Source organism: Lissotriton helveticus, chromosome 4_1 (genome assembly GCF_964261635.1).
Source record: "Lissotriton helveticus chromosome 4_1, aLisHel1.1, whole genome shotgun sequence".
In the NCBI taxonomy this organism is placed as follows: domain Eukaryota; kingdom Metazoa; phylum Chordata; class Amphibia; order Caudata; family Salamandridae; genus Lissotriton; species Lissotriton helveticus.
Window position 1 is genome coordinate 762,197,492 of NC_136063.1, and position 25,195 is coordinate 762,222,686.

Consider the following 25,195-nt stretch of genomic DNA (forward strand, 5'->3'; position numbering starts at 1 on the left):
CATAGAACGATGTGCCGGTCTGGCGTTGATTCGTGCAACACCTCAGCCTCTTCGCTTCAAGATGGAGCTCCGCTCCACGGCAGGGCAGCCGTGAAAGTATTTGTTACAACAAATTGCCCGAAAGCTTTGAGCAGGCACACGACATCGCTCTGGCCATTCGCCATTGAGTTGCGGCTTGTGTTAATGCTCCGTTTCAATTTTTCAAGTGCCGACGCGTTTCAAGGATCACTCCTTTTCCTCAGGGCTGCATTCACAAACACATCAAAAGATCGTAATGTTTCCGGCATTATTTATTTCCATTTTCCCATAGTGGGCGTTTGTTTAGTACAATGTTTTCAAGATGCCTGATGGGACATTGAGTCCATGATAAGCACGTAAGTCTTTCCTTTGGTAAGGTCGATGTCTGTGAAATAATAAAAGCATTGTCAATACCTTAGTAGGTTACAGAGTTTTTTGCACAAGCCATTTTTTGCATAAAACGATGTGCCGGTCTGGCGTTGATTCGTGCAACACCTCAGCCTCTTCGCTTCAAGATGGAGCTCCGCTCCACGGCAGGGCAGCCGTGAAAGTATTTGTTACAACAAATTGCCCGAAAGCTTTGAGCAGGCACACGACATCGCTCTGGCCATTCGCCATTGAGTTGCGGCTTGTGTTAATGCTCCGTTTCAATTTTTAAGTGCCGACGCGTTTCAAGGATCACTCCTTTTCCTCAGGGCTGCATTCACAAACACATCAAAAGATCGTAATGTTTCCGGCATTATTTATTTCCATTTTCCCATAGTGGGCGTTTGTTTAGTACAATGTTTTCAAGATGCCTGATGGGACATTGAGTCCATGATAAGCACGTAAGTCTTTCCTTTGGTAAGGTCGATGTCTGTGAAATAATAAAAGCATTGTCAATACCTTAGTAGGTTACAGAGTTTTTTGCACAAGCCATTTTTTGCATAGAACGATGTGCCGGTCTGGCGTTGATTCGTGCAACACCTCAGCCTCTTCGCTTCAAGATGGAGCTCCGCTCCACGGCAGGGCAGCCGTGAAAGTATTTGTTACAACAAATTGCCCGAAAGCTTTGAGCAGGCACACGACATCGCTCTGGCCATTCGCCATTGAGTTGCGGCTTGTGTTAATGCTCCGTTTCAATTTTTCAAGTGCCGACGCGTTTCAAGGATCACTCCTTTTCCTCAGGGCTGCATTCACAAACACATCAAAAGATCGTAATGTTTCCGGCATTATTTATTTCCATTTTCCCATAGTGGGCGTTTGTTTAGTACAATGTTTTCAAGATGCCTGATGGGACATTGAGTCCATGATAAGCACGTAAGTCTTTCCTTTGGTAAGGTCGATGTCTGTGAAATAATAAAAGCATTGTCAATACCTTAGTAGGTTACAGAGTTTTTTGCACAAGCCATTTTTTGCATAGAACGATGTGCCGGTCTGGCGTTGATTCGTGCAACACCTCAGCCTCTTCGCTTCAAGATGGAGCTCCGCTCCACGGCAGGGCAGCCGTGAAAGTATTTGTTACAACAAATTGCCCGAAAGCTTTGAGCAGGCACACGACATCGCTCTGGCCATTCGCCATTGAGTTGCGGCTTGTGTTAATGCTCCGTTTCAATTTTTCAAGTGCCGACGCGTTTCAAGGATCACTCCTTTTCCTCAGGGCTGCATTCACAAACACATCAAAAGATCGTAATGTTTCCGGCATTATTTATTTCCATTTTCCCATAGTGGGCGTTTGTTTAGTACAATGTTTTCAAGATGCCTGATGGGACATTGAGTCCATGATAAGCACGTAAGTCTTTCCTTTGGTAAGGTCGATGTCTGTGAAATAATAAAAGCATTGTCAATACCTTAGTAGGTTACAGAGTTTTTTGCACAAGCCATTTTTTGCATAAAACGATGTGCCGGTCTGGCGTTGATTCGTGCAACACCTCAGCCTCTTCGCTTCAAGATGGAGCTCCGCTCCACGGCAGGGCAGCCGTGAAAGTATTTGTTACAACAAATTGCCTGAAAGCTTTGAGCAGGCACACGACATCGCTCTGGCCATTCGCCATTGAGTTGCGGCTTGTGTTAATGCTCCGTTTCAATTTTTCAAGTGCCGACGCGTTTCAAGGATCACTCCTTTTCCTCAGGGCTGCATTCACAAACACATCAAAAGATCGTAATGTTTCCGGCATTATTTATTTCCATTTTCCCATAGTGGGCGTTTGTTTAGTACAATGTTTTCAAGATGCCTGATGGGACATTGAGTCCATGATAAGCACGTAAGTCTTTCCTTTGGTAAGGTCGATGTCTGTGAAATAATAAAAGCATTGTCAATACCTTAGTAGGTTACAGAGTTTTTTGCACAAGCCATTTTTTGCATAGAACGATGTGCCGGTCTGGCGTTGATTCGTGCAACACCTCAGCCTCTTCGCTTCAAGATGGAGCTCCGCTCCACGGCAGGGCAGCCGTGAAAGTATTTGTTACAACAAATTGCCCGAAAGCTTTGAGCAGGCACACGACATCGCTCTGGCCATTCGCCATTGAGTTGCGGCTTGTGTTAATGCTCCGTTTCAATTTTTCAAGTGCCGACGCGTTTCAAGGATCACTCCTTTTCCTCAGGGCTGCATTCACAAACACATCAAAAGATCGTAATGTTTCCGGCATTATTTATTTCCATTTTCCCATAGTGGGCGTTTGTTTAGTACAATGTTTTCAAGATGCCTGATGGGACATTGAGTCCATGATAAGCACATAAGTCTTTCCTTTGGTAAGGTCGATGTCTGTGAAATAATAAAAGCATTGTCAATACCTTAGTAGGTTACAGAGTTTTTTGCACAAGCCATTTTTTGCATAGAACGATGTGCCGGTCTGGCGTTGATTCGTGCAACACCTCAGCCTCAGCCTCTTCGCTTCAAGATGGAGCTCCGCTCCACGGCAGGGCAGCCGTGAAAGTATTTGTTACAACAAATTGCCCGAAAGCTTTGAGCAGGCACACGACATCGCTCTGGCCATTCGCCATTGAGTTGCGGAAATAATGCCGGAAACATTACGATCTTTTGATGTGTTTGTGAATGCAGCCCTGAGAAAAAGGAGTGATCCTTGAAACGCGTCGGCACTTGAAAAATTGAAACGGAGCATTAACACAAGCCGCAACTCAATGGCGAATGGCCAGAGCGATGTCGTGTGCCTGCTCAAAGCTTTCGGGCAATTTGTTGTAACATATATATATATATATATATATATATATATATATATATCTATATATATATATTACCTACTGGCGGTCGCCAGTAGGTATATATAGTTAGGATTTTTTCTCTATGGGTTTTTTGAAAATTCTATGTCTAATAACTTTGGCGTTTGTGGACGGAATTGGCTGAAATTTTCTGGAAAATGGCACATTTTGTTTCTGAGCAGCCCCTGAAAATTGGGGGGGGGGGGTTCGTCCAAGGGGGGTCGAGAAAAAAGGGGAGTCCCAAAACGTGTTTTTAACATTGAGTTTTCCATAGGGCGGTTGGCCTCACTTTTAGCCCGAACGGCTGAATGGATTTGCACGAAACTTGGCAAAATTGTAGGGACTGGTAGCCCGATGTGCCTTTTGTAGGTCTCAATATATGTGCTACAGTGGATTTTGAGAAATTAACGTTTAAAAAAAGATATATATCTGTAACAGCGGACCGGGCAGCGCTCCAGGACGCGTACTTTTCGCGCAACGGAGCTTTGTGAAGCGAAGCTGATTGGTTCTCCGGCGTCTGTCAACATTCCAAACAGTCCGTAGCGGCCGCCATCTTGTCTCTCGGTAGGATCGAGAGACAAGAGGAGGCCAAAGCGAAGGGGCAAATGACCATAAGGGGGAATAGTAGATCCTCGCTGACCCCCTAGGTTTGATGTGGAGGTTTTAAAAGGGCCCCGCGGGGCAAAAAAAAAAATAATAATAATAATCGAACGGCTGAATGGATTTGCACGAAACTTGGCAAAATTGTAGGGACTGGTAGCCCGATGTGCCTTTGCTAGGTCTAAATATATGTGCTTCAGTGGATTTTGAGAAATTAACGTTCAAAAAAAGATATATATCTGTAACAGCGCACCGCTTTGCGTACTTTTCGCGTTACGGAGCTTTGCGAAGCGAAGCTGATTGGCTCTCCGGTGTCTGTAAACATTCCAAACAGTACGTAGCGGCCGCCATCTTGTCTCTCGGTAGGATCGAGAGACAAGAGGAGGCCAAAGCGAAGGGGCAAATTACCATAAGGGGGCATAGTAGATCCTCGCTGACCCCCTAGGTTTGATGTGGAGGTTTTAAAAGGGCCCCGCGGGGCAAAAAAAATAAATAATAATAATAATCGAACGGCTGAATGGATTTGCATGAAACTTGGTAAAATATTAGGGACTGGTAGCCCGATGTGCCTTTGCTAGGTCTCAATATATGTGCTTCAGTGCATTTTGAGAAATTAACGTTCAAAAACAAGATATATATCTGTAACAGCGCTCCGCTTCGCGGAGATAAAATTATATCTGTATTACCTAGCTGTTGCTAACACCAGTTAGCGACGGCTAGTAGGAGATAGCGACCATCTTGGGCCCCACTTTGCATGTGAGTGATATTTATCACTAATGACATGCAAAGTGGGCATGCCAAGATGTTAGCGACTGGAAACAGTCGCTAACATCGCTATATCCTATTATCAACTTTTGGAAATATTCGAGATAAGCGCGAATATCTCCAAAAAGTAACAGCTGCCCTGAGCAGTTCTTAGCCATGTTATCCAATGGGAGGTGGATAACATGGCTAAGAGCATTAGCTCGGTAATGCATGAATATCGCTGAGTTTTCAGCGATATTAATGCATTGCGGTCGTTTTTTATCGTATTTGCAATAAACCTTGATAATAGCAAGGTTTATCTGCGATAATTTCTGATGGTAAAAAAGATCTTTGCAATGCATCGTTAGGGATAAATATCGCTTAACTTTGGTAATATGCCCCAACGTCTGTTAACGTTCGATTCGAAGGAAATCAGGAAGTGTTGAAAAACATTGTCTGCGCCATCTTGTCTTTTTTCAAATGCCACACTTTTGTCGTGCACGGCAGCCATTTTAGATGCCTTGACCAGACCCACTCTGTGCACGCTGTCGATCCTTAGCATGGCTCCCCACCCTCGCAAGCATCTCACCCAGGCAGTGGTCACCCCCGCTCTCTGTCTTATGCATGGGTAATAAACCTCCCCCCATCTGCGCTGCTCTTCCCTGAGAATCACACCCTGTGCCCGCCCGACACCTCCCTTTCGCCCTATTCACTACCGCACCCTCTGACACTTCTTTTCCTCTGTGTCCGATTGTCCAGGCCGGTCCTAGGCTATCAGCTAGCCCTGCAGATGTAGTTTATGGCCACAGCTGTAAAGAATCACCCCTCTTCAAAGGAGTTATAGTAGATCAAGGCCCACACTCGATGAGATCCGTCACAGCAGAAGCGTTGCTATTATCTGAAAACCATTCTGTATTGTGATTGGGGAGGGGACCGAGCGTGAAGCGGAAGATTCCAGGGATGACTCTTTGTACATCAAAGTTTTTACAATTATTTGTCACATTAAAAATATATAGCACTCCGACAAAGTAGTAAGATTATAAAACTTTAATAATTTATAAATATATACAAGAAAACAAAAATAGTAATAACATATAAACATTTTTAGGGAAAAAGAACGAAGTAGCGGTCGGCTGTGCGAATAGTCCCAACGCAGCACAACGTCCAGATTTCCGGCGTGGGGCGTCGCGGGGGGTGGGTCATCAGTAGCAAACTGTTGTGCGAATAGTTCCAAGGCAGCAGAACGCGCCGAAATCTAGATGACACGAAAGTGATGTCTAGTAAGTTGCCACCCAGCAAATAACGGCGTGGGGCGTCGCGGGGGGTGGGTCATCAGTAGCAAACTGTTGTGCGAATAGTTCCAAGGCAGCAGAACGATGGCACCAAGGTGATGTCCAGTAAGTTGCCGCACTGGTTTTGGTATCCTACAATGCTGCTCCGAATAACGGCGTGGGGCGCCCCGGGGGAGGCGGCGTGAACGGGCCTCTCCAGGTGGAGTGTCATCTGTTGTAGTGGGGCGCCCCTTTACCGTTTCAGTTGCCATTCCGTCCGTTTTTGGTCCACTGTGTCAAAAGCCGCAATTCAGCTGAGTTGCGCCCACTCTTGCGGTGCAGCGATAGGCGGCTGTCACAGGACTCTCAAAATGGCGGCAGGCTCTTTCCTTTTTGGGCCTGGTCCACTGAAATGGCCCTGGGACACCTTGGAAATCGGACGCTTGTCTGCTAGGTCTTGGACCCCATTCTCGAAAGCGTCCCCTCCGCCTTGAGAATTCATCAAAAGTTTTGGGGGCCCCGACTCCTGCAGGCTTCTGGTGGGGAGCGGCTGCCATGATTGCTCGCGGAATGACCACGACGGAGCTACGAGATGGTGGTGCTCTCATGCTGACGCCAGTTTAGTCTGAAACATCCAGAAACAAGGTGGGGCTTTCATCGTTTGGGGGAAAAAAAAAAAGTTTTCATCCAATGAAAAGTGTTGTTTTTAGGTCATATGATCAAGCCTTCCATCATTAGGAAACCAAAAGTAAAATGAACCAATGAAAAGTTTTATAAACAAGTCACATGACCTGTTATGCGGCATAGGGTATAAAATGCGTAGAAAATACGTTGGCACGTGAGGCGGCGTCAGTAGCGGACCGATGTGCGAATAGGCCGAAGGCAATACAACGCGCCAAGATCCGGATGGCACCGAGGTGGTGTCCAGCAAGTTGCAGCACTGGTGTGGCCATCCTACAATGCTGAAAGTCGGCGTGGGGCGCCCCGTTGGACTGTGAGTTTGCGTCAGTAGTGGACCGATGTGCGAATAGGCCGAAGGCAGCACAACGCGCCAAGATCCGGATGGCACCGAGGTGGTGTCTAGTAAGTTGCCGCACTGGTGTGGCCATCCAACAATGCTGAAAGTCGGCGTGGGGCGCCCCGTTGGCCTGTGAGATGGCGTCAGTAGCGGACCGATATGCGAATAGGCCGAAGGCAGCACAACGCGCCAAGATCCGGATGGCACCGAGGTGGTGTCTAGTAAGTTGTCGCACTTCTGTGGCCATCCTACAATGTTGAAAGTCGGCGTGGGGCGCCCCGTTGGCCTGTGAGATGGCGTTAGTAGCGGACCGATGTGCGAATGGGGCCAAAGGCAGCGCAACAATATTTTCTGACTGACACCACAAGGCGCTGAGATGCCAAGATCCGGATGGCACCGAGGTGATGTCTAAGTTGCGGACTGATGTGCGAATGGGGCCAAAGGCAGCGTAACAATATTTTTTGTATGGAAGATACCACTAGGCGTTGAGATGCCAAGATTCGGATGGCACCGAGGTGATGTCTAGCAAGTTGCTGTACTGGTGTGGTCATCCTACAATGCTGAAACTCGGCGTGGGTCGCCCCATTAGCCTGTGAGATGGCGTCAGTAGCGGACCGATGTGCGAATAGGCCGAAGGCAGCACAACGCGCCAAGATCCGGATGTCACCGTGGTGGTTTCATAGTTGAGAGGCACTTCATCTGCAGTGGGGCGCCGAGATCCGGATGGCACCGAGGTGATGTCTAGCAAGTTGCTGTACTGGTGTGGTCATTCTACAATGCTGAAAGTCGGCGTGGGGCGCCCCATTAGCCTGTGAGATGGCGTCAGTAGCGGACTGATGTGCGAATGGGGCCAAAGGCAGCGCAACAATATTTTCTGAAGAGAAGACACCAAAAGGTGCTGACATTCCAAGATCCGGATGGCACCGAGGTGGTGTCTAGCAAGCTATGCAGTTGAGTTGTGTGCGCACTTGCGGCGAATAGGTCGAAGGCAGCATAACAATGTTTTTTGAATAGAAGACACCACAAGGCGTTGAGATTCGGTTACCACCGAGGTGATGTCTAGCAAGTTGCCGCACTGGTGTGGCCATCCTACAATACTGCTCCGAATAACGGCGTGGGGTGCCCGAAGGGAGGGGGAGCCGGCGTGAATGGGCCTTCCTAGGTGGAGGCTCGTCTGCTGTAGTGGGGCGCCCCTTTACCGTTTCAGTTGCCATTCAGCTGAGTTTCGGCTGCTCTTGATGCTACAGCGACAGGCGGCTGCAAGAGGACTCTCAAAATGGCGGCCTGTTCTTTGGATTTGGGCCTGGTCCACTAAAATGGCCCTGGGACACCTTAGAACTCGGACGCTCGATTTTTTTTTCCTTTCCTGTACATGCAAAAAAAGGTAAATGCCCGGTACGTTACACGCTTCATCTGCCACGATGAACTCTCCAGAGGAACCGAAAAAAAATATAGTTGTGGTAACTATACCATGCATCGTCATATGGAGAGGTGGCACCAATTAATTATAGTGCTGCATAAAAGAGAGATTTGGAGGAGAACCCCTGACCTGCTAGTACATTCATCAAAGAAGTGGCACTGAGAGCTTCAGAGGCAAGGGAAACGGTCCCAAATATTTAGAAGAACTTTGGAAAGATTAAAATGACATGTTTAGATTGTGGCAAATTAATTTCATGTGGACAGATGAGTGTTACTCTAATAAATACAGCATATGAACATCATCATAGTCGATGGTTGGTAGAGACATTTTGACTATATCCTGGACCTGCCCGTCCTCGCCCAAAATGGCGCAGGAATAAATGGGACTCGTAACTCCTTGTTGTGTACTGGTTGCAGAACCTTGAAATCACGAGATACGTATGCAGTTTTGAAGTACATGGCGGGCGGGGACGAGAATTGATTGACTATTTCGACATCCCTATTGATATTAAGTTCTGATGTGTTATTGATTACTGTACTGTTGAAAGTTCGAATTAACGTCACCCATGGTACTTGCCCGCAAATGTATATCTAGATAATTTTATTGTAACTGGCCCTGTCGTATTTTAATTATAAAATGTACGTCCACCGATTCCGTAACTGTTAGACACCTTAGTTCTTGCAACCTAATGGCCCGCCCGTTACGTTCCTCTACAGTGTAAATGTCTATTCATCATATACGATTACAGTTTGCTCTGTGGCAGGCCCACGTGGTTATAGGCTCGTATTTGTATAATGACATTTTCACAATAAAGGTTTTTAAAAGAAAACATGGTAGTAGTATATACATTGGTAAAGTTTTTAATAATAGTGACTGTTTTAGAATCATTAAAAGGCAAGTGAAATAAAGCAGACCAATTACATGAAGGGTAAAAGGTATAATACGAAGGAACGCAGTAAAGATAAATGGTCAAGGGCTGTTGTGTTTTCTATTCCTGCAACATAAAGTGATCGATAAGAATCTCATATTCAGGCGTATCGGCGACTAAGACAGCAGGTCGACCCTCTTTTGCTCAACGGCTCCGTCATGGGACGAAGAAACGCTCTTTTTCTCGAAAAAAGAATATATTTTACTTGCAGGACAGTTGTAAAATTTCCGGGAAAGTACATTAGCCTGGAACATTATAACATATATTTAAGAAAAAATTATGTTCGGAAGTAATGAAAAGCGTAATTTTTAGGTCATATGACCAAGCCTTTCATCATTACAATAAGAAAAGTAAAATGAACCAATGAAAAGTTTTATTAACAAGTCACATGACTTGTTATGCTTACGTTACGCGCTGCGCGCCCCGGATGACTTCCGGATGCGCTAACGCGGCGCGTCATATGACGCATTATGCGACAACGCAGGTACAGAATATAGTCAAAATGTCTCCACCAACCAGCGGTCGGAACACAACCCCTTTCAGCAGGCTAAATAGTTCTGTTAAATGGCAACAGAAGGGACAGGCAACAAGAACCATCAGTCAAAGAGGGGAGGGCTAGTTCTTCTCTACCGGGTTACATTGGGGCGCTACCGGAACTGATCGAATTGGTAGTCTACAGTGTTTCTGGATGTTTCAGACTGAAGCTGGGGTTAGCATGAGAGCAGCACCATTTCGTAGCTCCGTCGTGGTCATTCCGCAACCAATCATGGCAGCCGTTCTTTATCGTTATTTTGGGCGGGGTGGGTGGCGGAGCCGAGCTGTTTTGCAGCCATCATTGTGTGGAGTTCAGTTCATCTCACTAGTTTTGTATTTGTCATGAGGGGTTGTTCCTAATGTTTCTATTTTAGCGAGGTCAAAAAGAGATCCCATTAGTGGCCTACTGATTTTGCTCGATTCCTTTTCTTTTTTTTTACACGATTTTTCGTTATCTGCAAAGACTAAACAGAGTATTGCGACTCTGTGTTTGTTTGTAAATAGAGAATGAACCAAAGAGAACTAATTCTAAAACAGTAAATACTTGGATAACAATCAATCAAATGGAGAGAGAAGCAGGCACGACGGATTACAACGGGGGCAAACGCCTGCGTTAACTACCTTTCACTATCTGCAAAGAGAGAGTACTCCTAATAGAAATGAGGGGGGGGGCACCATTCAAAGCAGATCAGTGTGCATAAACACGAAAATGTTTTCACTTACCACGTACTTGACATTCGACAGCTTATGATATTTGCTATTAAAAAACCATTGAAATTCACTGAAAAAACCATAGGTTATAGACCATATATAGTTAGGAATTAGCATTTACAAAACCTTGAAAATTCACTGAAAAAACCATAGGTTATAGACCATATATAGTTAGGAATTAGCATTTAAAAAACCTTATTTTACTCACACAAAACCATTGAAATTCCATATATAGTTAGTTGCACTAACTATATATCGCGCACCCGCAATCCACTGCTGATCATGTCACATATTACATCATTCATGACATGGTCAGTGACATCACTGATGACATCACTGATGACATCTCAAATGACATCACTGATGACATCACTGATGACATCTCATTTGACATCATTCTTGTGCTAATACGATAAACCTCTTCAGACTCTAATATAACCTTAGATACACTCAGTGTATACAGACACTCACACACTGCCACTCATCCATGGAGTTACTCACACACCCAGTCAGTCATGCAAAGAAACAATCTCACCTCCATTTCTTCAACTATACAGTTAAACACACCTTACTTATTGAAACATATACTAACACATATTTACTCTCTTATACAATCCCTGATACAAGTTCACAATGATCGATACAACCACTCACTCATTCAGTGGCTCTCATGCACAGTTATTTATATATGCCAACTCTCACATGTACTGTGTTTTACATATGTACTTACTATGACATGTAGCATTGAGATATCCATTCACTCATCAATACACTCATGCACACAGTCAACTGCCCATGTAGCTATTTCCACATGCACTCTTGAACTCATACACCTAGTGAATAAACTGCTCACACATCTATGCATAGAGTCACACACCTTCCAGCCACCCCCACACAAACTCAATCTCCCATAGAAATACTTGGGCAACCAATTAATAACACATATAGCCTCTCGTATAGCTAATGATCAACACATGCAGCAGTTTACAGAACAACAGACATAATGATGCACAAATTAAGACAGTTTAGTCACTAACCCATGCATTCAGTGAGACACATTTAATCACTCACTCATACAGTCAGTCATGCACCTACTAAATCCTTCATCCAGACACTTATTCATCCACTCAAGACATATTTTAACTTTACAGAAAAATACAGTCACTGGATGTTGTCATCAGTGATGTCATCAGTGATGTCATTTGAGATGTCATCAGTGATGTCATCAGTGATGTCACTGACCATGTCATGAATGATGTAATATGTGACATGATCAGCAGTGGATTGCGGGTGCGCGATATATAGTTAGTGCAACTAACTATATATGGAATTTCAATGGTTTTGTGTGAGTAAAATAAGGTTTTTTAAATGCTAATTCCTAACTATATATGGTCTATAACCTATGGTTTTTTCAGTGAATATATATATATATATATATATATATATATATATATATATATATATATATATATATATATATATATATATATATATATATATATATATATATATGTTGCACTGCCACATTATATGTGTTGTCACTTTGTTATTACTATTACTTTTGTCCTCTAAAACCATGGTACAACAGCCTTATAGTCCATGCAGCAATCAATGGATATATAAAGTCTTGAATCAATACATTGTGTTTTTATTTTGGTGTGTCTCTGATTGATCCATGATATTTAACTATCTTTGAACTTTGAAAAGAATTTCCAACGATTAGTTCTTGCTTAAACGCTAAGCGATTGTTATACCCAACAGAACCTTTTGTAGCAATTATCAATTTCACCCAAGTTCTGAGGGACACTGGGTTGCCCCATTACACTTTACAAGCATAAAAGCATAGCGACTAGTGGTGGTTGTCAACCCCAGCTCGATCTCAAGCTGTGTGGAAGAAAAATTATGGCCATCCTCAAAATGGTTGGAGAGGAAGACATGAACGAAGATCTCGAGGTCTGAGGAATCCAAGATATGAGTGTTGAAAGGGAAGAACATATGATTGTTAAAAAGTTGACTTTTCTAAGAATCATTAGCAATGTGAAGAATGACTGATGAACTTTGTTACACATATTTACATTGATGCATGTATGTTCCGCCACACAACTCTCTGATGGTGTTGCTGACCTTTACGGGATTTGGAGTATTAAAATCATAGGAGCATATTTATTAAGGTATCACGCAGTGCAGCAAGACACCTTGCTGAGCTGTATGATAAGGAAAGGGCAGGAATACACCATACTTAATATATGGCACAGTCCTGCCCTTTCTCAGTGTTGGCACACAAAGGGCTGCCTAGCACCAAAGCAGGCACCCTTTGACCATGGTATACGGGTGCCTGAGTTGTAAGCAGGATTATTTTGGTGCAGAAAGGTACACCATCCTGCACAAAAACAATCCTGTGAGGCATATCTCGCTTTCTTGCAGCACCCACAGAAATGGAAGTAATAAGAAGAAATAAATATATTTCTCCTCGTTATGCCTCACCTGGGGAGACAAAGCCTTTTGATGCATTTCCATGTCTACCAGTAATGGCAAATCTGCGAATTATCTAAAATCTATGGGTGTATGCATGGGAACACCCACTTTCCACCCATGGAACGTCTCCCTGGTGCAGAGAAATGTAACACAGCGATTTGCACTATGTTGTGTTACTCTGGATTTATCAAACCTCTCAGGGCCACGCATGGTGGGCTTGCATGGATTGATAAATCCTACTTAGGTTTAGCGTCACATCCCCCTTGCATGGTGAAACAGTGATGCAATACCTATATAAAAATGCCCCCAGTGCATTATAATCATGATGATGAAGGGTTGATTTGGCTGCTACTCACCAAGCAAGAAGGTTGAGGGTGATGTCTCATGATAGTATAACCAATCGTGATGCTCCACAGATCAATGTGACACCCCCGTCTCTCTGTCCATGCCAATTAATAAGGGGGTCCTACCTATAACCCCCCTGCGCTAACATAACTTATCTATATCTGTTTATTACATTAGAAACAATTTGACCTATTCCAGTCAATGTTTCAATAATGTAATAACCTGTAAGAAACAAACACTTGTAAATGTCTCCACTATTTCAGGTCCTTTAGATCGTCCGAAAAGGCAAGACAAGCATATATATGACTAAATGCGTTGAAAATCTCAGAAGGCCAACTCACCATAAAAATTTGAAAAGCATGTTGGACTTCTTTTTTAGTTTTACCAACGATTGTGGGCTCTTTGTGACCTCGAACAGCGCTCGGCGGGGGCCACCATCAGCCCATCTCATTGCACAGCAAGCATCGATGCCTTGGAGGACCATCGCCACGAAGCTCCAACCTAACCGTCTGCAACGCCTAGCCTGCTCTGTGCAGCATGCGGACTGCCACTCGGAACAATCTACATTTCAGTTGGGGGTTTACTTGCGCCTTACCCTTACTAGGATTAAGGTTGCTGCTTGATCAGCTCACACCCCAGTCAACCAGTAACTTAATTTCTGACACTTGTTGAACACATAACAATGACCTCATCTACTCAATAACTCTTATTCTTTGTAGGATATGAATTAGATGCTCACAAACTGGTTTTTAATGCTATGTTTGCACTCAGGCACTGACATATGAACTGTTTGGATTTTTGATAATGTATTGACTCAATCATGAATAAATCATTAGGTGCACACTCAGTAATACTATGCATTTTGCAGGTGACATTTATGCTGTATGTACATGGTAAAAGACAATACATTTCAAATACAAGTGATTGTTGTGTGTAGTGCAACTAATTTGTAACTAATGCTATTAACGGTAGAGAATTGACTTAGACACAAGGAAGTACGTCCTTTTTACTCCTCCGCACAATTATGGTATTGTGGTTTGATCCGGGACAGCTAGCATGGCAGTTCTGTACACAGAGTTTCGCTTCACACAACATTTGCGCATTAATGGTATACTTCATTTTACAGCTGCAGCATACTTGTCTCCGTCTACCTGAGGCCATCAGTGTAGTGAATTGACCTCAAGGTATTTGCAAATCCTGTTTGCATTTCTGACATTGGCTGTGTGGGTGTCCAATGGGAATTGTGTATGTTGCCCACTCACTTTTAGCAAAGCGTCCATCATTTAGCTGAGTATTTTGCTGAAGCTTGCCTGAGAAATGCAGTGCATCAATCCTACTCTCCATTGTGTGGGTGTTATTGCAAAGGATTACAGCACCTCTAGCATTTTCAGGAAACTGTAACAGCAGTGGACCCCTCTGTTGGGCTCCATGTATCCCTAATGAAGCCAGTATGTTTTGCATGGTGCCCATATCTAGCCTGTGTGCCTTCAGGATCTCAGGCTCACTCATGTTTAGGGTTTCTAGTCTAAGGGCCTGATTTAGATCTTGGCAGACGAGTTACTCCATCACATCGTTGACGGATATCCCGTCCGCTGAAATATAAATCCCATTATATCTTATGGGATTTAAATTTCAGCGGACAGGATATCCATCACCATTGTGATGGAGTAACCCGTCCGCTAAGAACTAAACGAGGCCCCTAGTCTGCCAGTACTGGCACTCATCTTCCATTGCTGTGTCCTTTGAGGTTGTGGCTTTGGGACCTGGTTTCCACCCTCATTTGTTTCCAAAAATGCTATGTGCATTTCATTATTTTGAACATTGCCAGTTACAATTGTGATAATTTCTGATGGACGCTCTACAGCATAGTTACATGTAAGTTGCATTGTATAGAAAGTGTTTTTATTCCCCCTACTTGTGTAAGGCTCAATGAATGCATTTAAACATGTGTCTCACTACATTGCAATGGCAACTAGATCACTCGGAAACCCCAAAATATATATTCAACCACAATATATTACTGGGGTAAGAAATAGGAGAGAGGAAGAGAAGGAAGGTATTGGTTTGGGATGAGTATGGTACTGGAAGAGCCTAGATGTGAGGAGAAACTGGAGGGGGAATAAAGATGGGCGGACTGGTTTCCATCCTCAAGCTACTTGGTTTCATATGACAGAAAATAGATCTGAAATAGCATAATATAGTGGCCTAGCAGTGATGTATCCAGGGTCGTGTACTGCACAGTGAAAGTGTGAGCTGCTAAAAATCAATGTGAGAATATTTCACCTGTGCGTGGTTATTTGTGTAGGTCTGACCCTGTGTGCAGGTGAGTGTGTGTGTGAATATATTTTGTATCTGATTTCAAACAGTGCTTGTACTGTTTTGTGCATTGTATTATTCATTTTTCTATTGTTTTTCATCTTTAGCTTCATTCCCTACACATTCTGCAACTTCTACTACCTGTACCTCAAATGTTTTGCCACTACATAAGAGTCAAAACCTAAATGCTTTTGTTAGATAATGTAGTTTTTTAAGATAGCGAAAATATTGTCTTGGTTTCGTGGCCTACTGTTTGCCTCTGTCATCTGCTATCCACTTGATGGCCTAATTTAGGTACATTGCCAAATACAATGCTTTACTTCCAGGGCTCTTTATGACCATTCCTTTTAAGGAAAGGTTGAGATTGGGTTATTTTAGTTTCCATAGAATCCTTTGAAACCAAATTTACCCAAATAAAATTGAATAATCTGCCCTGGAACTGGTCTATGGGATTCTGAAAGAATTTTACTACGATTTGTTTGCACGGCATAAAGAAGTGATGCAACCATGATGCAAAATCTTAGTAAATCAGGGCCTTGGTTCATTCATATTGCCACAGACAAGCGTCCAACCTAGAGTCCAGAAGTTCCCCTATCTTTGCCCATTGTTATTTCAGACCACCCCTTATTCATGTCCTATTGGCTAGGAAGGCATCCGCAGGTCTAAGGCATCATTTAAGTGGGGGCTGTCTCCAGCTCAAGTCAAACCACCAGGACTACTTCCTCGGCATATATACAATTGTGCTTATAAATAAACACAGTTAAAAAGTCAGGTCCATCAAACAAAAATCTCCTTAACTCTCCTTAACTAATATCCCAAACTGTAATTATATAAAAAAAGAAAAAGTACCATTCCGAATGAGAGGACATAGATAACACACTGCTCACAGATTTGGCCTCTTAAGGCATTTCTACATACATCTGAACGAACTTTGCACCGCCGTTACGAAAAGGTTGCCTAGGAGTCCTCCTTACTATGGTCAAATGCACACTTTATCCAATATAGACAGCCTTATTGGATTTTAACATTTAAAATTCACTTGAGCAAATGGTACAGAGCACATCAGAAAAGGAAAAACATGCCACATGTTTCCCTCAAGTCGTGCGCCGTAGTTGTCCTGTGAGCTCTAAAGCTTCTTGCATCTATTGCTAGAATATGTGGAGCACATGGTTTGAGCACTCCTTTTCAGAATATCACTGAAAGAACATTCTATGCCTAAAAACGTGTCCATTTAGACAAACATGGAAAAAAAATTGCGACAATTTTGTAGGTCGTTTTGGGGGCCCCTGCATGCCGCTTCTATACATAGGTTAATTTCCAATTCACTAGCTTTGAAATTTAGAATATTGTCTAGTCCATGGTACAGGCTAGGAATCGCCAGAGCGGTACTGTGAGAAATTGGGTAGTTGGTTCAATAGGAGGAGACCCCTGGTCAAGCAACAGCCACAATCCCCGTCACGGTGAACCACAAAAGTCACAAAATTAACCTATGCTTAACTCTCTGCTAGCTTGGCACAAAAGCAGCAAGACATAACTTAGAGGCTATGATTTCAAAGTAAGTATGCAGAACACAAACGCCAACAAAATGAATATAGAACACGACAAAAACCCCACACCAATTTAGACAAATATAGTACATTTAACCAAATTATTTGACACCAAAACAACAAAATCCATCTGTAGAGCCTGAGATATGCAATTTCAACGTCTTAAGCAAAAAACATTACCTAAAAGCACAAAGTGCTAACTGTGGTTATCTGGTATCGCCAGACCGGGTCATAAGTTTCGGCCAACCACAATGAAGCGCGAGCCGGCCACATGGACCAAGTTAGCCTGCTGAACATAGTACCTTAAATCCTGATTGCAGTGCGATGCGAAATCCCACATTGAGGATGTATTACGCAGCAGTGGAGATGAGAGGCCCTTGCATGGAGATGAGTCCCATAGCCATGGTTCTGAGGGGCCCTGGGCTGTAATGCTAAGTCCTGCCTGGAAATTTGTCATGCAGCAGTGGTTCCGAGGTGCTGCTGCTGCAATACAAAATCCTGCATCTGAAATGCCTCCCACAGTGGTTCTAATACAGAATCTTTGCGAGGCAATGCTTCGCACTGCATCTTTTCTGCTGGAACCACCAAAGGGCTTGCACTTATAAGGCTCCAGGACTGGGGTGGCACCACTTGGGGAACAGTGCTCTGAGTTAGCAAAGTCCAGGTACTGGGTTCAAGGTTGTTGAATGAATGAATATTTGTAACACACGAATAGCTGATTCCACGGGTTGGAGCTTATTCTGTCCCTAAGGCCCTAGTGAGGAAGCCAGCCAACTGGCCTTTGTAGTCACTCTGGTGGTCCTAGGTTCAAGATGCAGGTCCAGGCCTTCACTCAGGCAGCAGGGCAACAGAGTAGCAGTCCTTTTGCAGAGCAGCACAGCAGTCCTTCTGAGTCCCCCACGGGTCTAGAGGGTAGGTCTGAGGGTCCCCTTTTAATACACGGTGTCCTCTTTGAAGTAGGAGAAGATTCTAGAGAATTCCCTTTGAATTCTTTGAAGTTTCCTTACTCCTCTGCCCTGGCTACAAGCTGGCTGCAAGAACAATGCAGGGGTGATGCGTACTTTATGTGAAGGTAGTGTACAGCCTATTGATTTGCATGTTGGGCCTCGCCCAGCTCTACCCCCCATGCTGCCAGTTAATGGTCCACCCAGGCACACCTAATCCCTCTATTTTGTGACTGTTTGGGAGGAAAACAAAGTCCACTAGCAAGTACATCCAGTCATGTGTCCCAGGATAGACCACTGGCACCAAATAGTTTTGGGCAGCATAATGCCAATTTTCTAAAGTGAAGAAGAAACAGTTGCCTATGCCCCCGTGCTAATTCAGAGTACACAATGATTTAAGTACAGGTAAACCACAGTTTATTAGTTTACCCAAAAACAGTTTATGTTTTCAATTTCTGCTTAATTTACAAAAAAGGATGTTCGAAAAGACAGAAATAAGGCCACTATCAACCTCATGTCGTAGCCATATACAATTTCAGACAAACAGTTTATGCATATATACAGTGAGAAAACATGTATTGGACATTATAACAACAAACAGACTTATTAGACTTATTACCAACATGTATTGGACATTAAAACAACAAAAATACTTTTACCATAAGAAAAAATCACCATAAATACATTTACAGTGCATGGACAACAAGACCTTACACATTTGAAAATGATTTAACCAACCATTATTAATGGGAAGAAAAAGGGTATTTACAAGGAAAAACGTGTTTTCAAAACTAATTCAACTATCATGACCTGAACAAGAAACAATCAATTAAATGTCAGGAGCAGTGCCCATTTCAGCATTAATAATAACGTGAAAAAAAGGGGGGGGGGTTGCCGACGCGTTTCGAATCCTGATTTAAGACTTGCAGGATTCTCGTCAGGGCAGTGTGAATCTAGGACGCGGATCGGTGTCCAAGTAAGTTATTCACTTGTTGGAATGACCAGTAGTAGGGCACAAGTGTGTCCCCGTTTTGAGCAGTTCACTAAATCACGCTCTGTCCACTTAATTCCAGAAACTAAATGAACAGAATTTCGAGTGTTTTAATACACCGCACAGGCTGGCAAAGATTCCACGTAGAACGCAGGTAACCAATACCATTCCTATCACGACGCGTGAATAGGGTCCCCCCCTCCACCGCGCTGGATTTGACTTATTCTTTACTCTGTTGCAGCGTAAACCTCACAGCCTAGACGACATTCCCATGCAATACAGGAGTAACTGTGGGCAGGATTTATACAAGGTACACATTATTCCGTAACTCACACTGGTCAGAGAGTAGTGGCTTGAGGACCCACTTATTAGTAAACATCCTGTTTTCTTCTTTTCAAACAGTTCCCATGGACTAGATTCACACTGCCCTGACGAGAATCCTGCAAGTCTTAAATCAGGATTCGAAACGCGTCCTAGATTCACACTGCCCTGACGAGAATCCTGCAAGTCTTAAATCAGGATTCGAAACGCGTCGGCAACCCCCCCCTTTTTTTCACGTTATTATTAATGCTGAAATGGGCACTGCTCCTGACATTTAATTGATTGTTTCTTGTTCAGGTCATGATAGTTGAATTAGTTTTGAAAACACGTTTTTCCTTGTAAATACCCTTTTTCTTCCCATTAATAATGGTTGGTTAAATCATTTTCAAATGTGTAAGGTCTTGTTGTCCATGCACTGTAAATGTATTTATGGTGATTTTTTCTTATGGTAAAAGTATTTTTGTTGTTTTAATGTCCAATACATGTTGGTAATACGTCTAATAAGTCTGTTTGTTGTTATAATGTCCAATACATGTTTTCTCACTGTATATATGCATAAACTGTTTGTCTGAAATTGTATATGGCTAAGACATGAGGTTGATAGTGGCCTTATTTCTGTCTTTTCGAACATCCTTTTTTGTAAATTAAGCAAAAATTGAAAACATAAACTGTTTTTGGGTAAACTAATAAACTGTGGTTTACCTGTACTTAAATCATTGTGTACTCTGAATTAGCACGGGGGCATAGGCAACTGTTTCTTCTTCATATTAGTGTGGCCCTGCCTACCCTCCTTCCCGTTTGGGCCCAGCCACCCTTGTTTTTTCTAATTTTCTAAAGTGGCATTTTCAATATCAGACGTTACCATTAGAGAGAATTTTTAATTATGATTTCTCAGAAGCCAAACATGAAATGCTTACTTGTTTCCACTCAAATGTTAGTATGTATTAAATGCAAGAAGGCAACCCGGTGTTATCCTATAGGAAAAGTAGGACTCACAGTAGTGAAAAACGAATTTAGAAGTGTTTTTATACCAGGACATGTAAAACTTAAAAGTGCATATCCAATCTTTCAATTACAATGCACGGTGCCCTCTCGGCTACCTAGGACCTTAGGGGTGACAATAAAAGGGGGTTTCAGGCTTGGCAAGGGGTATATATTGCCAAGTCAAATTGGCAGTGTAAAAATGCATTCAGGCTGACTGCAATTGCTGGACTGGGACATGTTTAAGGGGGCTACTTAAGTGCTGTCCCTGTTTGTCCCCAAACTGTCATTTTTGTTTTGTCATTGCAATAAAATTGAATAATCTGCCCTGGAACTGGTCTATGGGATTCTGAAAGAATTTTACTACGATTTGTTTGCACGGCATAAAGAAGTGATGCAACCATGATGCAAAATCTTAGTAAATCAGGGCCTTGGTTCATTCATATTGCCACAGACAAGCGTCCAACCTAGAGTCCAGAAGTTCCCCTATCTTTGCCCATTGTTATTTCAGACCACCCCATATTCATGTCCTATTGGCTAGGAAGGCATCCGCAGGTCTAAGGCATCATTTAAGTGGGGGCTGTCTCCAGCTCAAGTCAAACCACCAGGACTACTTCCTCGGCATATATACAATTGTGGACCATTTGAATTTGGGAGGCCTGAGAAAATGTTAACACATTTGTAATTGTAATCCTCTATCAACAACTAAGTGGTACACTGTATAAAAATGAAGTCTATTCAGGCCTTTCTCCAATAGTAAACTCCTGATCCACATTTTTACTTTTTAGGTATATAGACTGCGTTATCACAACAAAATAATGTTTGAACAATGGCAACTTAAAGGATTTGGCAGAGGAGAGCTGGTGGTGCTGCAATTCCCAAGAACCATGCTTCTTTGCACTTTTTACTTGTAATTACCTGGGCACATCCCTATTAAGGGAAGGAAAAGTCATTTTCTACTGCTTCTAATGGTTGGCTAGGGAAACATTAGGCCGACTGACATGGCCTCTTCAGTTCAGGTAATAATATTAAAACTCACTTACGTGCTTATAAATAAACACAGGGCCATCAAACAAAAATCTCCTTAACTAATATCCCAAACTGTAATTATATCAAAAAAGAAAAAGTACCATTCCGAATGAGAGGACATAGATAACACACTGCTCACAGATTTGGCCTCTTTTAAGGCATTTATACATGTAATGTAGTCAATGGACAGTGCCCAGTGACCACACTGGTCAGGCACTAGGACCAGCCCGAGGGAAGGCCGAGGGCGGGAGGAAAGGGAGGAGCTGGGGAAAGAAAGGGCAGTTCACTGCTGACCACCATGCTTGTAGGTCATGAATAAAGAAGCTCCTTACTGAAGCCATTGTCCGCGTGGTTACTGAGTCACCAACGACTCTACAACTGGCGACGAGGACGAACGCAGCCTGCGCGTGTGCATAGCCACTGCAGCGACAGTGCACTGTAGTGAAGCGCCCACCGAGTGCCCACCTCGGCAGCGACGGCGGACTAGAAGCGCCCACCGAGTGCCCACCTCGGCGGCGCGGCGGACTAGAAGCGCCCACCGAGTGCCCACCTCGGCGGCGCGGCAGACTAGAAGCGCCCACCGAGTGCCCACCTCGGCGGCGACAGCAGACCAGAGGAGCGCCCACCGAGTGCCCACCTCGGCGGCAGAAGAGACCCTGGAGAGCGCCTACCGAGTGCCCACCTCGGCGGCGGAAGAGGCCCTGGAGAGCGCCTACCGAGTGCCCACCTCGGCGGCGGAAGCGTGGCAAGACCACCACCCACCGAGTGCCCACCTCGGCAGTGAAAAGGAAAGAAGACTGCCTGTTACCTGTGGCGTCCACAGCGGCGGATCCCCGGTCCCGGTGAGTGAAGACGCCGACCCAGACAGCAAAAACGAGACTCCCGGCTGCAAATTGAATGAGATCGGCCGAAATCCCGCCGAAAACGAGATTCCCGGCGGCCATCTTGAAGTCAGGCAGTCTCGACCAATCCCCTGCGAGGGATTTCCGGCGGCCATTTTAAGGTCAGGCAAAGGCCCTAAAGTAACGAACAAGCACTGGCAAGTGCAGCGAAGAAACTAAACAAGCACTGGCGAGTGCAACGCAGACAATAAACAAGCACTGGCGAGTGCAACAAAGAAAACAAACAAGCACTGGCGAGTGCAACGAAAAAAAAACACAAGCACTGGCGAGTGCGACGCAGATACCAAACAAGCACGGGTGAGTGCAACGAGACCGGACAAGAGAGTGTACACGGACTGAAATAAACGTCAGGCGCTACGAGCAAACAATGGCCGACACTGCCCCTGAGAGCACGTCGAGAGCATCTCTCCTGCGGCGCCCCGAACCCCTCATTGTCGAATCTGGCAGGAGCATGAGCCTGCGGTGGCAAGAATGGATTGAAGACTTTGACGACTTCATAAAAGCATCCAAGATAAGATGGAGAAGTGTGGCTCAGGGGTTAGAGGCAGCAGACCCGGAAGCTGAGATCGGTCCTGGACCAGGGTTCAATTCCCCGCCTCGGCGGGGTCTTGGGCTAACAATTCCACGGACTCGATAATTCTCGCCCCGGTGCCTCCTCGACTCACGAGTTCACACTCTGCGACTCTGGGCAATAGCTTGCTTAATCTCCACAACGGCCCCTCGCGGCGGGATGCCTGACTTTCACCTTGTGGATACCCTGCTATCTCACAGGGGAATACCAGGAAGGGTTCCCTAAGCAAGCGCCGGGAAACCCACTGCGGGTAGCTGTGCGCTATATAAGCTCAACTACATTTACATTTACATTTACATAACTGACGAGGAAGGACAACTACTTTTCCTCAGGAACCTGATTGGCAGGGACGGAGGCCGGGTCCTGAAAGAACTGCCAAAAGAATCGCTGGAGTCTTACACAAAAGCACGGGAAGCCCTGGACGGTAAATTCCTACACAAAAAGAACGTCGACTATGAGCGGTACACCCTTAACAGAGCTGTGCAAGAGAGAGGTGAACGAATGGAGGAGTTTGTGACTCGTCTGAACCGCCTAGCGAAACACTGCGAGTTTGACAAGTTTTCAAAGGAAGACGCTCTGCGACTAAGAGTCATAGAAGGCTGCCTCTCCGAACCATTGAGACGCAAGCTACTGAAGAAAAGCTACACACTAGCACAAATCATGGACATGACGAGAGTAGAGGAGCAAGCTGACGATTACGCAAAAAGCATGGAAAGCGGGAAAAGCGAGAAACCGGAACAAGCCTTCAGGATGCAATCTCGGCACGAACATAGGCGGTCTCCGCCACGTGATCGCTCGTTCAGGTTTAAGAAACACCACCACCAGTCCCACAAAGGGCACAAAGACACGAGATACACGAAAGGACGCTCGGACAAGCACACCAAATGTTCCCGATGCGGCTACGACTATCCACATGCAGATGCATGCCCAGCGCTGGGTGAGCAATGCCGGAAATGTGGGAGAGACAACCATTTTGAAAGTATGGGCGGGGCAGTGCCGAAGAGTGATCACAAGGGTAGCCACCGACGATACCCAGACAGTCGCCATCATGTCAGGGCTGTCGAAGCAAAACGTGACTCATCTTCTGGGTCGTCACAATCAAGCGACCGCTCCTGCAGGACATGTCAGTCTCGGCGATCATCCTCAAGAGGATCTCAATCTCCACCACCCGTTCCCCAAAAAGAATACCTCAATCGGGTGGCAGACCTTGACCAACTAAAGGAATACCCGCGCCTGGATATCAACATTGGCTCTCACCCCACGCAGTTTGTGCTCGATAGTGGGGCAACGCTAAACTATCTACCAGCCGCTGAATATCACCGGATGAATCCTCCGCCCGAACTAATGGAGGCCCATGTGCAGGTGTACACGTGGATGGCTGAAGAGCCACTGACATGCCTGGGAAAGTTCGAAACTGACCTTTCATATGAAGGTCAGACAATACCAGCGTACATCCATGTCATTGAAGGGCCCGAAGCCGACTGCCTCCTGAGCCTGGCAACTGCCAAACGGCTGAAACTGGTAGATATCCTATTCCGAGTCACTGACAAACCAGCACTCATCCGAAAATTCCCAAAGCTGTTCCAAGGCCTAGGAAAACTGAAGAACTGTCAAATAAAACTACATATAGATGACCAAGTCACGCCGGTGGCGCAACACCACCGAAAAATCCCATTTCATCTACAAGAAGCCGTGGAGACGGAACTCAGAGACCTGCTAGAAGCAGGCATCATCGAGAGAACGGAAGGGCCGACCCCGTGGGTCTCCCCGGTCGTGGTAGTCCCAAAGAAAGGAGAAACGGGCCGAGTTCGTCTGTGTGTAGACATGAGAGCGCCCAATACGGCCATTGAAAGAGAGAGACATCCTGGACCACACATCAGTGACATGATCACGTCCCTCAACGGAGCAAAGATATTTTCAAAACTGGACCTCAACAAAGGATACCATCAACTAGAGTTGCATGAAAGGTCGAGATACATCACAACATTCTCGACACATCTTGGCCTATTCAGATACAAGAGACTAAGTTTCGGAGTGTCATCAGCGGCAGAGATATTCCAAGAGGCCATCAGGAGAACAATACACCCCATCCCACAGGTTCTGAACTACAGTGATGACATCCTCGTATACGGAGCAACGACAGCTGAACACAACAAAGCGCTGAATCAGGTCTGTCAGGCACTGATGGACGCGAACCTCACACTTAACGAAGCTAAATGTGAACTGCACAAACCAACACTAAAGTTCTTTGGACACCTATTCTCTGGAAATGGAATGAAACCTGACCCAGAAAAGGTAGCAGTGTTAAACGACACACCAAGCCCGAAGGA